This window comes from Schistocerca americana, chromosome X, assembly GCF_021461395.2.
Source record: "Schistocerca americana isolate TAMUIC-IGC-003095 chromosome X, iqSchAmer2.1, whole genome shotgun sequence".
Lineage (NCBI taxonomy): Eukaryota > Metazoa > Arthropoda > Insecta > Orthoptera > Acrididae > Schistocerca > Schistocerca americana.
The window spans coordinates 885,461,108-885,477,930 of NC_060130.1; positions in this window are offsets into that span (position 1 = coordinate 885,461,108).

Below are 16,823 nucleotides of genomic sequence, written 5' to 3' on the forward strand. Positions count from 1 at the left end.
GAATTTCTGTCAACGACGAACTTACAACCACCCTTTCTCAGTATGGGAATTGACTCGGTTCTCCGTATGGGAACTGACTCGGTCGTGTCTGCAGCATGTGAGACGTCGTCAGGTCACTACAAGATCCGTTAGAACTCGTAGACGAAACTCTCCGGAAGTGAGGAAGAAACCCTCCAATGTATTTCTAACTTCATATAAGAAACAAGAGCATTTCCCAACATACAGAACGAAGCTGTTTTGATTCCTCAGTCTAGGCAAGGACTGTGCTTGCCCGAGTAGCTAAAGTAGCAATGCCCTCAATAGCGACGTAGGAGAGGCGTGGGAGCACATGATCAGCCGCTTCCTTGTCGTCTTTACTTGCACCTAGAACTTGAAGACTGCTATACCAAAAGCTGTCCTGCACAGATTTCACCGGAAGATTAGTTTCTTCCATTACAACTGGGAAACAACACCATGCATGGATGGTTAGCACACTGGACTCGCATTCCGGAGGACGACGGTTCAATCCCGCGTCCGGCCATCCTGATTTAGGTTTTCTGTGATTTCCCTAAATCGCTCCAGGCAAATGCTGGGATGATTCCTTTGAAAGGGCACGGTCGACTTCCTTCCCTGCCCTTCCCTAATCCGATGAGACCGATGACCTCGCTGTCTGCTCTCTTCCCCCAAAGAACCCAACCCCAACACCATGCATGGAGTTTCCGGGGTCATCTTTCTGGTTTCATCCTCTTTTTCTTTTTTTTTTTCCTTCCTTTCTTTTTCTACGATGTTTTAGATATTGAGTCTATGACGGTCTAGCAAGTCGAAAATCTACAGTAAGGAGCCTTGTTCACTGCTAATAGTATATGAATTTGTGCAGCAACCACACGTCTGTTGCAACTAAAAGAGATGGGCGTCCAGATCAGCCATTTCCCATCAGGTGGTAACTTCTCATGACGTGAGGAGCATGTACAGTTTATTCTGGTAGCTTTAACCATTCTTAACCACACTCCTCTCTAAGAATGGATGCTAGAGGATCATATGTCAAGAGCCTACACACACACACACACACACACACACACACTCTCTCTCTCTCTCTCTCTCTCTCTCTCTCTCTCTCTCTCTCTCTCTCTCTCTCTGCACCGAATAGTAGGTAGTGGAGCGACGGGCGACTTTTGATTGATTGGACGATGCAGCTGGTTTGGCCGCCCGTCTGTACGTGTATCACGATTGAGGCACATAATTGCTTTCCTCGTGTGTATTCGTTACTCTAGTTTTGAGATTCAAACCTATTTGAAAGTGTTACATAGCAGCATAAGTAAAACCAATCTCATTATTCCACTTGTTCAAATAGCGTTAGTGTTCTTCTGCAGACTACCGAAGTTTTCAATTAGTTGTTTTCTTTGAGGGAGTTCCAGCAAGTGCCATCTTGGTATCATAAAGAAGGCGGTTGCTGAAACCCCGGTGCAGACGATGTTTAGGGTGAGAATCCAGCTGGGAGCGGAGGGAAGCATTTCTGGAATTTTTTCCGTAATTGGTGCCAAGAGCGGGCGCCGTGTGAAAAGCTATAAAAATTGCAGCGTCGTCCGTTTGCGTCACGCAGGGAGCGGCCGCCGTGCGCTCTTGCAGGGGCGGACGCTTCCACACCGCCTGTCTGCTGTCTGGCAACAGTTCTGGTACTTGTATTGCGCAAAAACCTGCCGCTCTCCGACTGTGTTATGGTTCCCACTACAGTGAATCTGATCTCGACTTGAGAGCCTAGGCGTCTTATAAACCCCGACTCAAGTTACACTCTTGCACTTGTGCTCAGACACGCATATGTTGTTTCAGGTGGAAATTGAGACGTGATTGCGTGGACCGTTCTGAAGAGAAGAGGTTTAGTAAAAAAGTACTCCGTTGTTGAAGTCTCCCGAGATACAGCAATTTGTGAAACAGCTATTCAGTTGTATTTAATAGTTAATTTTCCTTAGCAACCCATGTTCTACTGGCCACATCCTCTTTTAGTGTACGCACAGTAATTTAAAATGCAAACGAGCAATTCCTTCTTAGTTTGCTCTTTTTGCTGTAGGTTACAACTACCATTTACTGCACACGCATAGGGGCGAGCAGCCGGCCGTAGTGGCCGTGCGGTTCTAGGCGCTACAGTCCGGAACCGAGCGACCGCTACGGTCGCAGGTTCGAATCCTGCCCCGGGCATGGAAGTGTGTGACGTTCTTAGGTTAGTTAGGTTTAATTAGTTCTACGTTCTAGGCGACTGATGACCTCAGAAGTTGAGTCGCATAGTGCTCAGAGCCATTTGAACCATTTTTAGGGGCGAGCAATTTGAACTATTCCGCAATCCAAATTGAATACAGCTACTACAGATGGCTATAACCATTTGATGCATAGCGATATGTCGGTATGAATTACAGAGAATGTGAAAGAAAGCCTCCCCCCCCCCCCCCCCCCCAAACAAAAGTACTTTAAGGGTATTCTACGTCTGACTCCCCATGGTAGCACGGACTGTATGTAACTGATAGTCCATTTCACGACATACTTGCGGAAGCATATGTGGAGTCATAGGAGCAAGCACATGAGAAATCCGCGGTTTGAGTTCTGGAATTGTTTTCGGCAGAGGAGGTACATGCACAAGGTGCTTCACGTAACGCCATTAAAAGAAGTCCGTGGATGTCCGATCCGGAGATCTAGATGGCCAAGAGCAGAAACAGTGCCCTCATATCCAGTACGACCAAGCCAATGGTTTGGAAGGTGTTGATAAAAAAAAACAACAACAATAATCATGCCCCCCTCCCTCGCAATGTGGGGCTGCTCCATCTTTTTGAAAGATGTAATCCGTGGAATCTGTATCATGCTGAATCATCAGCCATTGTTCAAGAATGTCGAGGCAAATACACAATGAAACACTTAGCTCAGTGAAGAAAAATGGACCGTGCAGTTCTTGTGCTGACATCGCAGAGAATACATTTACTTTCGGTTAGCCACACTGATGTGTAGTTGTATACGAAGACTTTTCTGTACGCCATATTCGAAGGATGGTGCCGGTTAAACTTGCCACTTGCGTGGAAAGTTGTCTCGTTGCTAAATATGTAACAAGCAGCAAATGTTTCTTCCTCCATGGCTTCCAGCATTGTCGCAGCATTAATCCATACATTTGAGGTAGCCTTCCTGATTCAGTCAGTGTAACATTTGAATTCACACAATGTTTCATTGTCAACATCGTATTGAAAAAACGCCAAACTGTTGGCGACACTTGTAGCTCCCTACCAGCTTCGTCCGTCGATTTCCGTTGACCACTTTTAAACAAATGGCGAACTCCCGTCTGGTACACGTGGCCGGCCGGTACTTTTCCCTTTGCACAAACATCCTTTTTCTTCAAACTGTCGATACCATCTGCGAAAGTTATTGGTATTTGGAGGTGCTCGATTTTGTCGCAGATGAAATCTCTGCACTGTGACAACAGAACGACAGTCATTAAATTATAACACACAAAATTCATTTTCACTCATTACACAGAACTTTTCACTTATGCATCGCAGCAATTAACAGGTCTAGCGCAATGATCGAAATTTTGGATTTTCTTTTACATTCTCTGTAATTATTAACGATGTATCGCTTTTCTTTGTCCGCAGCTCGTGGTCGTGCGGTAGCGTTCTCGCTTCCCGCGCCCGGGTTCCCGGGTCCGATTCCCGGCAGGTTCAGGGATTTTCTCTGCCTCGTGATGACTGGGTGTTGTGTGCTGTCCTTAGGTTAGCTAGGTTTAAGTAGTTCTAAGTTCTAGGGGACTGATGACCATAGATGTTAAGTCCTATAGTGCTCAGAGCCATTTGAACCATTTTGAACCATCGCTTTTCATTAACCCTTTGACTGCCAATTTTTTTTCGTACTGAAATGCGTCAATATATCATTATTTTAATTAAAAAGTTATAGTCAGAAGTAATAATATGAAAGATATTTCCCGCTGTTTCGTTTTCCAGGGGTGAGACATACAGGGTTATTCATAGATACTTCGGAGGTTTCAGAAGACGTTTGCACAGAAACCGCGAAACATACAGAAAACACACAAACATCAGTGGATAGAGTACGCTGAGGTGACAAAGCTCATGGGATACCTCCTAATATCGTGTCGGACCTCCTTTTACCCGACGTAACGGAGCAACTTGACGTTGCATGACCTCGACAAGTCGTTGAAATTTCTCTGAAGAACTATTGAGCCTTGCTGCCTCTGTAGCCGTCCATAATTGGCTCAAATGGCTCTGAGCACTATGGGACTTAACATCTGTGGTCATTAGTCCAACTTAGAACTACTTAAACCTAATTAACCTAAGGACATCACACACATCCATGCCCGAGGCAGGATTCGAACCTGCGACCGTAGCGTCACGCGGTTCCAGACAAGCGCCTAGAACAGCACGGCCACACCGGCCGGCCGTCCATAATTTCGAAAGTGTTGCCCGTGCACTAGTTTTTGCACGAACTGACCTCTCGATTAGGTCCCATAAGTGTTCGATGGGATTCATGTCGGGTGATCAGTGTGGTCAAATGATTCGCTCGAATTGTCCAGAATGTTCTTCAAACCAATCGCGAACATTTATAGCCCGGTGACGTGGCGCATTGTCATCCACAAAAATTCCATCTTTATTTGGGAACGTGAAGTCCATGAATTGCTGAAAATTATCTCAAAGTGGCTGAACATTCCCATTTCCATGCAGAGATCGGTTCAGTTGGACCAGAGGACCCAGCCCATACCATTATGGAGCCACCACTAGCTTACACAGTGCCTTGTTTATCTGCTTGTGTCCATGGCTTCCTGGGGTCTGCGCAACACTCAAACACTACCATCAGCGGTTACCGACTGGAATCGGGACTCACCCGACCAGGCTATGGTTTTGCGGTCGTCTAAGGCCCAACCAATATGGCCACTAGCCCACGTCAGACGCTGCAGGCGATATTGTGCTGTTTGCAAAGGCACTCGAGTCGGTCATCTGCCGCGATAGCCCATTAACGCCAAATATTGCCGCCCTGTGCTAACGGATACGTTCGCCGCATGTCCCACATAGATTTCTGTATTTATTTCACGCAGAGTTGCTTGTCTGTTAGCACTGACAAAACTACGCAAACGCCGCTGCTCTCGGTCATTACGTTAAGGCCATCGGCCACTGTGTTGTCCGTGATGAGAGGTAATGCCGGTAATGTGGTATTCTCGGCACACTCTTGACACCGTGGATCGAAGTATTGAATTTCCTAACGATTTCCGAAATGGAATGTCCCATGTGTCTAGCTCCAACTACCATTCTGAATTCAGAGTCTGTTAATTCTCGTCGTGCCGGCCGGTGTGGCCGAGCGGTTCTTGGCGCTTCAGTCTGGAACCGCGCGACCGCTACGATCGCAGATTCGAATCCCGCCTCGGGCATGGATGTGTGTGATGTCCTTAGGTTAGTTAGGTTTAAGTAGTTCTAAGTTCTAGGGGACTGATGACCACAGATGTTAAGTCCCATAGTCACCTGAATACAGAAGACAGCTCCACCAAGACACTGCCCTTTTATATCTTGTGTACGCGATACTACCGCCATGTGTATAAGTGCATATCGCTATCCCATGACTTATGATACCTCAGTGTATATCTCAAAGTTGTTAGCTCACACTATAGGTGCTACCTATGGGTGCCGTTTTTTCAGGCGGCAAATGTCAGTACGCGCTGGAAATCGTTGGCACAAATTATCCGGTATGGCGTCACAGCAGCACGCTTTGCATATCTGTTTATTTGGTTACCTATCTGCAGGCGCTAACGCAATCGATGCGACAGCACGTTGCAGTTGATTTGACGGCATGTTCTGACACCGTATCCCTTCAGTACAACTATGGCACGGAGCGGAATGCGAACTGGAAGTTGAAGATATGCTCTATCCATTGACATGTGTGTTATTTTTCTGTAAGTGAAGTAGTTATCGCGCATTTGTCTAATGAATCTACCGTGGGACACATTCGTCCCAGTGGCAATGAAAGGATTATGTATTAAGCCGTTTGTTGGGGGTTGTTTAGGGGGAGGAGAACAGACAGCGAGGTCGTCGGTCTCATCGGATTAGGGAAGGACTGGGAAGGATGTCGGCCGTGCCCTTTCAAAGGAACCGTCCTGGCATTTGCCTGGAGCGATTTAGGGAAATCACGGAAAACCCAAATGAGGATGGCCGCACGCGTGATTGCACCGTCGTCCTCCCGAATGCGAGTCCAATGTGCTATCCACTGCGCAACCTCGCTCTGTAAGTCGTTTGTAATTGCTATATTCGTTTTGAACTGCCCAGTGTTGTTAGTTGTTCTACATTTATATTTGTCAAGTATATAACCAACTATGATAAAGAAAAATTCACTATCCATAATGACACTTATCGTCAAAAATAGTAAATGTGCAAAATCTGAGATCAACTTTTGTCGGCACCATAATTTTTTTCCCATTTCGCTGTAAAGTAAGTATAAATGTGCTGAAACTGTGCTATTCCGCCAGTCTTTGACCAAATATTAATAGCATTTCTTTCACCGTGAATATTGACCTGTGTTATGTTATTGTTCTCTTTCATCTTCTAAGCAGCTTAAAGCCGTTAAAGTGTACACCGATCTATTAACAAAATCTCAACTGCTTCGATATCTCGGCAGCAAACTAGTCACTCCACGGCATACTATCAATTGGAGAGATCCTCGTGTCGGTGTGATACAATATTCAGCGGTATTTCAGGTTTGGTGGTAGACCGTGTATACTCTTGAGGTACAGGATGAACAATGCGTGTCGCATCTTTACTGTCAAAATTATACAGGATGTTTCACAATTTCACTACAGACTTCTAGCAGTTGTGGACGGGGTACAGTTTTCATTTGGACCCCATGTCCGGAAATGTACCGTTTGGATAAAAAATAAGTCTGAAGATTGGATCACTTTGAAATCTCCCACATCACTGTACGCACATATCCGAGATAATGTTCTCTGACTTGTGTACTCTGCAGGAGCCCACGGCATGGGAAATGTTTAGAGTACTCGTTCCTAGACTCTGTCCTGTGTGACGAAGGATGTCCTCTTCAGTGGAGAGTATGGCGCGTCCATGGTGTACTAATCAGCCCTCCCTGTTGCGAACTTACCAGTTTCTGGCAGCAGTTGTTGTAGTCGGACGAAAATGGTGTGTGATGTCATAATTATAATATGGACGGACGACAGCGCCCTCAATTCAATCGTCGTGTGTACAGTAAAGCGGGAGATTTGAAAGTGATCCGATCTTTTACATTATTTTATACCTAAACGGTACATGTTGGTAGCACCACCCTGGAGAAAAATGCTCCAGCTTTTTCAGGTGTCCGTGGTTTTTACCACTGTTTACAGACCGTGACTGGTTGCTGAAGACGGAGCATTATTCGTTAAAGCAACATGCACTGTGCTGAAAATGCAGAGACAATGTACAGAAAAAAGTTTCACAACAGGCGTCATACTACTGGAAAGGTATTTTCGCCATGCATAGAAACTTAAGAGGAACTGGATCGGTCAAACCACGAAACGCTAGACGATGTTTCCGTCAGAGAATTGCCCACGCAGTAGAATTTGGAATGTTGGATCATGTGGCAAAGGATTAATTAGTAATCATCCGTCAACGTTATCCATGAAACGCAGTGTGAAGAGAATCGATGGGAGCAGCAATTACACCTCTGTCATAAACCGTGTGAGCAATGGAGCCAAATCATTTTGAACCCAGAATTAAAATGCTGTCAGCGGATTGTGTTGTAATGCTTGAGCCGATACTGGCAGTCGTCACTTTGAGCAGCTGCTGTAGGATGTAAATTCTGTATGTTAATAAGAAAAAAAAACAAATGTTCTTTTCCGACCGCCAGTTCCTTATCTCGAAGTACTCATAAGGGGACCGCGCCTGCTCCTGATCACATGTTTCGTCCAGATTTATGATATATACAGGGTTTGGCCAAAAATTAAAGTGACAGAAGTAGAAGCCCCAGGTGGCCCAGTGCTTAGGAAAAAAAATAGCATTTTTGGCGCGAAGCATGAGCCATTTATGCAGCATAGTATCGAAGCGGCGGTTGGCGCAGCGGAAGGTTGCAGAACGGTAATCAGAGGGTTGCGGAGTCCAGTCTCTAACCACTACTACGTGATCAGGCCCAGTGGACCGCAGGCATCTAGAAGTTTCCTCCTCCACTGTATTCTGTCCATTGCTGCTATCCGCCATTCGTCCACATCTATTGGCACTTGGTTTAAATTTTCATGGAGTCCATCCCTCCAACGCTTCTTGGGTCTCCCTGGCGGTCTCTACATAGAAAATTATTTTTATTTTCCATTTCTACGTCACTTGAACTGCAAATGAACCGAAATAATGTTAAATCTATTGCATTTGTTAACATTTTCATAAAACGCGTGAAAATGGAAGGCAAAAGAAAATTTGGAATTGCAAATAAATTTCGAGGGAGGGATTGTAAAGTGTACACGAGAACTTCGTGTATAAAGTTAGATACTATTGTAATATTACAGTTGATTACTTACGCGTGCTGAGGTGGTATTCATCGTAAAAACAGGGGAAGCAGTGATGTTATCGGCATCTAGCACACACTGTAAACGCTGACTTTTCAAATTACATGCTTTTTGAAAAATTTTCTTTATAAAACAAGCTTGGTTTACATTCGTAAAACATCCTTTCTCGTCTTAAGTTTGGCAGTAAACCACGAGTAACGCATCATTTCGCCAAATATTGGGAGGACAGCGTGCGATGTATAATGGAATGTATTTTTTTCCAGTCTTCTCTTGATGTGATTTTCTTTTCTCTCTCCCGACGAGATAATAGTAGTTTTGAAGCTTTTTGATCAAATTCTTTATCTGACGATAAAAACAGACATCTTAGGGTTGCACTAGCGGTTTCCATTTGAGTGAATCACTTTAATATTGCACGATGGCAGTCCTTCATTATTTTTTAAAAAAATCGTCATATGCTTGTGGATTTGTTTGTGCTCCCCACGAGTCAGTGAACAGAAGAAATCTGTTCTCCTCCACATAGGGTTTCATCATATCAAAACAATATGTTCTGCACTATCTCGGTTTATTTACTGTGTAAGTAACATAAAAATTGGAAATCAAAAAGAGTTTCCGCTAGGGACCCGATCCCACAACCATCCGATTACCGCTCTGTACTCGTTCGACTCTGCTAACCGCTGCCTACAAACTACGCTAATATAAACGGCTAATGTGTCTCCTGACCCGCTCCAAAAATGATACTTGGCCATCTGTAGCTCCCATTTCTGTCACTTTCGTTTCTGACGAAGTCCTGCATATACCATAAATTTGGACGAAACCGGTGATGACAAGTAGGCGGGGTCCCCTTGCCACTTAAGGATCTTCTGCCGCGTGTATCATTATGATAGTAAACGTGTGCGACATCCTGAATTATATGGCTGTGGGCCTATACATTCCGATGCCCTCGGTAACATGGTTTTGTTAAGTTTCTTCGAACGTGTTGAGACACGTGAAGTGTTCTTCGTTGCTGTCGCTCAGTTGTATATTATTTTTTGTTACAACTCGTGGACCAGAGTCTGTAACATATGTGTTGTAATTTAATTTTGTGAATCCAAGTTACTAAGCTGAAATTGTCATATTATTCATGAGAGATAAAGACTTTATATTTTCCGGCGTACCCACACGGTTAGTGTCGGGCAGTAGATCTCGATAGGCTGTAGCCACTCAGCAAGCATCATTGGGGCAGTCCGCGGTATCGACGGCGCCAGCCTACATTGTTGTGTGGACTCGTGAATAACTGGCGTAACGGTGCCGACCAAAAGTGGTTGACCGCACCGCCGGAAATGAGTGCCCACTGCCCATGCTGCAGGAAACGCATGTGGCGCAGTAGCGGAAGCGCATAGAAGTAGTGAAAGAAGTGCGGTGAACGGGCTGGCGGCTGGCGGCTGGCGGCCTGTGAATTTGACGGAGACGGAAGCGTCGCTAGCGGAGCTTAGCTTTCACGAGCACCTGTGGAAACCGAAGTATGGAGTGATGATCGGGTGATGTGGCACCGAAAGGAATACCGATGCGGAAACTCCACCGACTTGAGACTGTACGTCGCAGAGTCGTGTAACTAGGCACGATGCGACGACATCGTAGACGTGGTGCTTGTCTGAATGAGTCAAGGAGAAAATTGGATTTGAAATGATCCCGATTGTACGAGACTGTTGACCTTAGTAGTTTAGTCCCTTTAAACAACAAACCAAACGATTGCACGATGGTGTGCTGAAAAGTAATGCTTCCGAATTTTTATATGAAAACTTTTGAAGCTTTTTAAATAAAACAAACATTAACATTTTACATCTTTATGCTTCATGTCTACATATTTACAGCCTTCTGCCGTTAGAGGTCTCCGAATTGTACCGTGTAACATGGCGGTGTGTAACCAAACTACGCTAACGAAAATAAAAATAGCAACACCAAGACATAAACGAAAGTTAGTAGGCGTGTTTCTGCACCTGAAGGATGTCTATTCAAATTTAGCGCCAAGCCGGCCGATGTGGCCGAGCGGTTCTAGGCGCTTCAGTCTGGAACCGCGCGACCGCTTCGGTCGCAGGTTCGAATCTTTCCTCGGGCATGGATGTTTGTGATGTCCTTAGGTTAGTTAGGTTTAAGTAGTTCTAAGTTCTAGGGGACTGGTGACCTCAGATGTTAAGTCCCATAGTGCTGAGAGCCATTTGAATCATTTAGCGCCAATCGCATAAGAGTGGCACTGTTAGCGCTACTATGAGGATGCAAATCAGGTTTGCTTTAAACACACGCTGTAACGGTCGTGAGCGTTAGTTACCTTTGAGATTGGACGTGGTGAGTTGATTTTCGTTAAGAATGCCTTCAAGGGGGTAGGGCGTCAAACGGGCCGACTTGGAGCAGGAGAGGCATCACAGGACATTTTAATTTCCACTGTCTATACTTTTGCAAATAAATTGCAATTCTGGTGGTTACACCGGTTATTAATGTACCAGCATTTCATATTTTCAATGGCTAATGTCGGGCTTATATTAAGCTGTGATCTTGCAATGTTAAACACTTAAATATGCAACCTAGACAAATGTGTCCTCGAAATTTCATTCCTCTACAGTATTTGTTTTTGGTGTTGTGATTTTTTCCGTCAGCGTATGTCGGTGCGTAAGAAAAAGCGCGCTGTAATCGAGTTTCGAATTCGAAGAGTTCGTCCACATATGGAGCACTCTCTCCCTCAGCATGAAAATGCCAGACCACTTATGAACACACGTGGGGCACCCTCTACTTCAGCATAAAAATGCCAGACCATCTATGAGGGCTGCGACATCTGCAACAATCGGACCCTTTGGGTTCACTGTCACCCCGATTTGGCCCCATCCGAATTTCATCTGTTTCCTAAACTTTAAGAACATCTTCGAAGACTTCTCTTTGATAGTGATGAAGCTGTGCAAGTACAGGTGAGGTTGTGGCTTCGTCAGTAGTCAGACATTCTACGGTGAGAGGAAAAACATACTGGTCTTTCGTTGGCAGAAAATACGCTCGTCACCAGGGTGACTATATTGAGAAATAAATATGTAGACATGAAGAATGAAGATTTAGAATGTTAATAACATTTTGACTCTAAAAGCTTTGAGTTCTTGGATGTATTACTTTTCAGCACGCCCTCGTAGATGGAACAACTCGTCAAAGGGATTATACTGTCTACTGAAGTTGCTGTTGTGGAAATGTTAGACAAACACCTAACATACACCACGCTTTCGAAAACCCATGAAATAAAATGATAGGGGAAGACAAACTATAAAGTCTACAGTAGGAAACAGTTGCTAGGCACCTCACTATCAGAGACCTAGTAAATCAGCTGATAGAGAATGCCGGACTATGAAGCGTGCAATAGGAACGAATCATCAGGCACCCGTATCAGTTATTGCAGAAGCTGACTGAACAGTGTTCTTGGTCGTGCTACTAGCTACAAGCCCCTGGTCACGAGAAGAGATGTACGACGTAACTAGTAGTGGAGTAAATCACCGTTTCGATTTTTTCCATACGCTACACAACCGTTCCTCAACACGACCACCTCTGTATGAAACACTGTAAACTACTGTTGGGGTAACTAATTTACTTAAACACGGGAGTATGGCTGTCTAAACAAATTTTGATGTCTTCACAGCAAGAAGAAATAATTCCAAATATGCCGCTTATTACAGTAGGTTTACAGACTCGAGTAACGTGACTGGACGCAATGTGACTTGTGTAAATAGACTAAATGATTGGAATAATTCTTCGCGCTGAATAACTGTCCTCCACCGACCCATATTCTAGACGACTGTGAGAAAAGAAGTTGAAAGCAGTACCCGTAAATAAGGGTTTTTACTCGACCCTGCAATATTTCTATCCCTGTCCTTTCAAGTAGAGATTATCATGTCTTTAAAGACGTTAAGTTAGAAAGGGGTCACTTCACGGCCAGAAGAGAAAGGATTATAAAGTTCCAACATAATGGAGAATAGGACTAGCAACTTGAGTATGAAATATTTTTGTTTTCTAATATCCGTCACTGTGGCGACAACCACCACCACCACCACCACCACCACCACCACCACCACCACCACCGTACCACTGTTTGATTTTTGCACACTCCCACAAATGAGTGATGGCTTAGAGCGGACAAATCATCAGGTTTGTTAGATTTCACATTAAATACGGTGCGGGATCAGCCCGTTTTATTGGCTCGTATTTATCTCTAATCTGTCGTACAGAGAATAGCCCCGTGTGACTGAGAAAGACCCAGTAACATTCCTGTTTGTTAGACGGTTAAAACAACATAGCTACAGCCCACTATTGCTAACATCTGTCTGTCCAAGGATCCTAGAGTATATCTTATATGAACCATTATGACGTTACTTAGACGAAGTTCTCAAAGACTCAGCGTGCGTTAAAAAAAATCCCTAATGAAACACGACTAGCTTTTCTTCCCCACGATGAACTCGATGAACTGCAAATAGTAGATTCAAGCAAACAGGCAGATTCCTAGATTTCCGAAAGCGTTGAACACTGTCCCACACTGTCAACGGGTAACAAAGATACGATCATATCGATGATTCATCGTGTAGTGCTAGCAGAATTCTCGGGTTGTTCTCTGACGAAACTGTTCACTTCAGGCAACTGTCGAGACGATGTCTTTGAAAAGGAAACGGCCGTATTCCTTCCATCTCCAGTCCGATCTTGTGCTCCGTGTCTGATGTCGTCGTCGTCGTCGTCGTCGTCGTAGACAGGCCGTTAAACTCTAATCGACCTTCATTCCTCTTGCTTACGGGAAATTATCATCCCTAGATTATCGCGAGGAAATGTCAGACGTCTTCGCGTCTAAGACGGTTTTTCCACGCCGAGGCCGGCCGCGATGGTCTAGCGGTTCTAGGCGCTCAGTGCGGAACCGCGCGACTGCTACGATCGCAGGTTCGAATCCTGCCTCGGGCATGGATGTGTGTGATGTCCTTAGATTAGTTAGGTTTAAGTAGTTCTAAGTTCTGGGGGACTGATGACCACAGATGTTAAGTCCCATAGTGCTCAGAGCCATTTGAACTATTCCACGCCGAGTGAATGTCACCACTCTACAAATAAGGTGAAATTCAAAATATGACATCGAGAAGCAGTCGTATAGTAACTGATTCCAATATTAGTGGCAAACTTCTGGGGCGCGTCACACAGTTGATATGCCTAATAATACACTCCTGGAAATTGAAATAAGAACACCGTGAATTCATTGTCCCAGGAAGGGGAAACTTTATTGACACATTCCTGGGGTCAGATACATCACATGATCACACTGACAGAACCACAGGCACATAGACACAGGCAACAGAGCATGCACAATGTCGGCACTAGTACAGTGTATATCCACCTTTCGCAGCAATGCAGGCTGCTATTCTCCCATGGAGACGATCGTAGAGATGCTGGATGTAGTCCTGTGGAACGGCTTGCCATGCCATTTCCACCTGGCGCCTCAGTTGGACCAGCGTTCGTGCTGGACGTGCAGACCGCGTGAGACGACGCTTCATCCAGTCCCAAACATGCTCAATGGGGGACAGATCCGGAGATCTTGCTGGCCAGGGTAGTTGACTTACACCTTCTAGAGCACGTTGGGTGGCACGGGATACATGCGGACGTGCATTGTCCTGTTGGAACAGCAAGTTCCCTTGCCGGTCTAGGAATGGTAGAACGATGGGTTCGATGACGGTTTGGATGTACCGTGCACTATTCAGTGTCCCCTCGACGATCACCAGTGGTGTACGGCCAGTGTAGGAGATCGCTCCCCACACCATGATGCCGGGTGTTGGCCCTGTGTGCCTCGGTCGTATGCAGTCCTGATCGTGGCGCTCACCTGCACGGCGCCAAACACGCATACGACCATCATTGGCACCAAGGCAGAAGCGACTCTCATCGCTGAAGACAACACGTCTCCATTCGTCCCTCCATTCACGCCTGTCGCGACACCACTGGAGGCGGGCTGCACGATGTTGGGGCGTGAGCGGAAGACGGCCTAACGGTGTGCGGGACCGTAGCCCAGCTTCATGGAGACGGTTGCGAATGGTCCTCGCCGATACCCCAGGAGCAACAGTGTCCCTAATTTGCTGGGAAGTGGCGGTGCGGTCCCCTACGGCACTGCGTAGGATCTTACGGTCTTGGCGTGCATCCGTGCGTCACTGCGGTCCGGTCCCAGGTCGACGGGCACGTGCACCTTCCGCCGACCACTGGCGACAACATCGATGTACTGTGGAGACCTCACGCCCCACGTGTTGAGCAATTCGGCGGTACGTCCACCCGGCCTCCCGCATGCCCACTATACGCCCTCGCTCAAAGTCCGTCAACTGCACATACGGTTCACGTCCACGCTGTCGCGGCATGCTACCAGTGTTCAAGACTGCGATGGAGCTCCGTATGCCACGGCAAACTGGCTGCCACTGACGGCGGCGGTGCACAAATGCTGCGCAGCTAGCGCCATTCGACGGCGAACACCGCGGTTCCTGATGTGTCCGCTGTGCCGTGCGTGTGATCATTGCTTGTACAGCCCTCTCGCAGTGTCCGGAGCAAGTATGGTGGGTCTGGCACACCGGTGTCAATGTGTTCTTTTTTCCATTTCCAGGAGTGTAATAATAATACCAGGTGGTTATAATTAAAGTTCAGCTACTCACATAGGTCCGGTGTGGGCTGTAATTATCGTATGGCAGCGAAACTTGGTAGATATTCTGACACGGTCATACGAAACCGATTCACCGTGGAAAAAAATTAGTCCCTATTTTGGTCACCAGGTGCAAATCTGGTGCAGTGAATGCAAGAAAGACGTATAGAAATTTTTCCGTATGTAGTGGATTCCGAACGGCATGTGGGCTATAAAGGTCAAACAAGTGAGAAAAAGGCACAATGTTGATTTAATTATTAACCACTGCTTACATAATTTGTTTACGAGCACAGAGACGTCGACGAAATCCTGCACAGCGCCAGATTTGCACTTGGTGGCCAAAATTGGAACCAATTTTTTCCATTGTAAATTGGTTCCGCATTAACACATTAGCGTGTCTACGAAGTGTCGCTGCCTTATGATAATTACAACCCGCCCTGGACCTCTGTGAGTTTAAGTTTTCTGACCTGAATTTTTTTTGTAGGAAGGAAAATTTTTCTTTGTTTATGCTTTTAGGTGATGTTTTTAAAAATGGTTTTAGATGCAAGATTTATATAAAAATATGTACCCATTTCCAAAACATACTTTGTACATTTGACTTTATTTTATAGATTAAAATAACCAATTACGAAATATTCTGTATTGTAATAAATAGTAAAATGAATATTCAGTAATTACCATGCAAAATAACAATATCCAATTATACAGTGGAATGTAGCTAACCACACATATCCATGTAGTCTGGCAGTCACGAGCTGCTGCGTACTGCTGCATTGACTTGCTGATATTTTCATAATGACCTCCAACAGCTGGCAGCGCTTGCGCAGTTTTAAAGGGTTGTTCATTCACAAATGTGTACCTCAGGTTGCTATTGGGAAAAAAAGTAGAAGTTAATGTACACAATTATAGCTAGGGTCTGACAGGGTTAATTGTAACCACCCGGTACTAATAAGTGATTTGAAACTGAACAATCAGGGTGAGATAGATGAGTGGTTTATAAAGGAAGCCACACACAAGCCGAAGCTTTTGGAATCCACTTGAAGTTGACACGTCAGCAGACGCCGAATTCAGAACTACAGTGCTCTGGTCGTAACGACCAGTACATCCCAAACAAAAGTGTAGCAGTGAGCTCAGGGTAAAATAAGAAGACATGCTTCTCGTGAAACACTGTTGGGTAATCATATAGTCAGGATTCGGGGAAGACTGCGCAACAGTTATGCTGCATCCAGTCATACTGGGTGTCCATAAAGCGTCGCTATTATTTAAGGAAATTCATAACTTAGGAACTATTAGAGACGGAGTATCGTGATATGGTGTAAAACGTTTAACAGCTATCAGAGTTTTCTCTTACGTGTCAGAATTTCAAAGTATGTCCGTCACATCACTCATAGAACGTCAAGACTATAATAGAGTTCTGCCCATGTACGGCTCAGCATTGCAGCATGAACAGTGCTGATTGCTTCATTGATTTGTGCACGAAGGATAGCAATGTTAGTGACCGGTATCCTTGACGTAAGCCCACAAGAAGAAATACAAAAGCGTGACATTGGGAGAGCATTAGGACCATCACGACCCATGCCCCTCTCAGGAAATGTGTCATTTAGCACATCCCACACGTTTAAACTCAAGTGCGGGGGTGCACCATCGCTCTGGATGATGATGGACGGCTGCAACTCAGCGGTC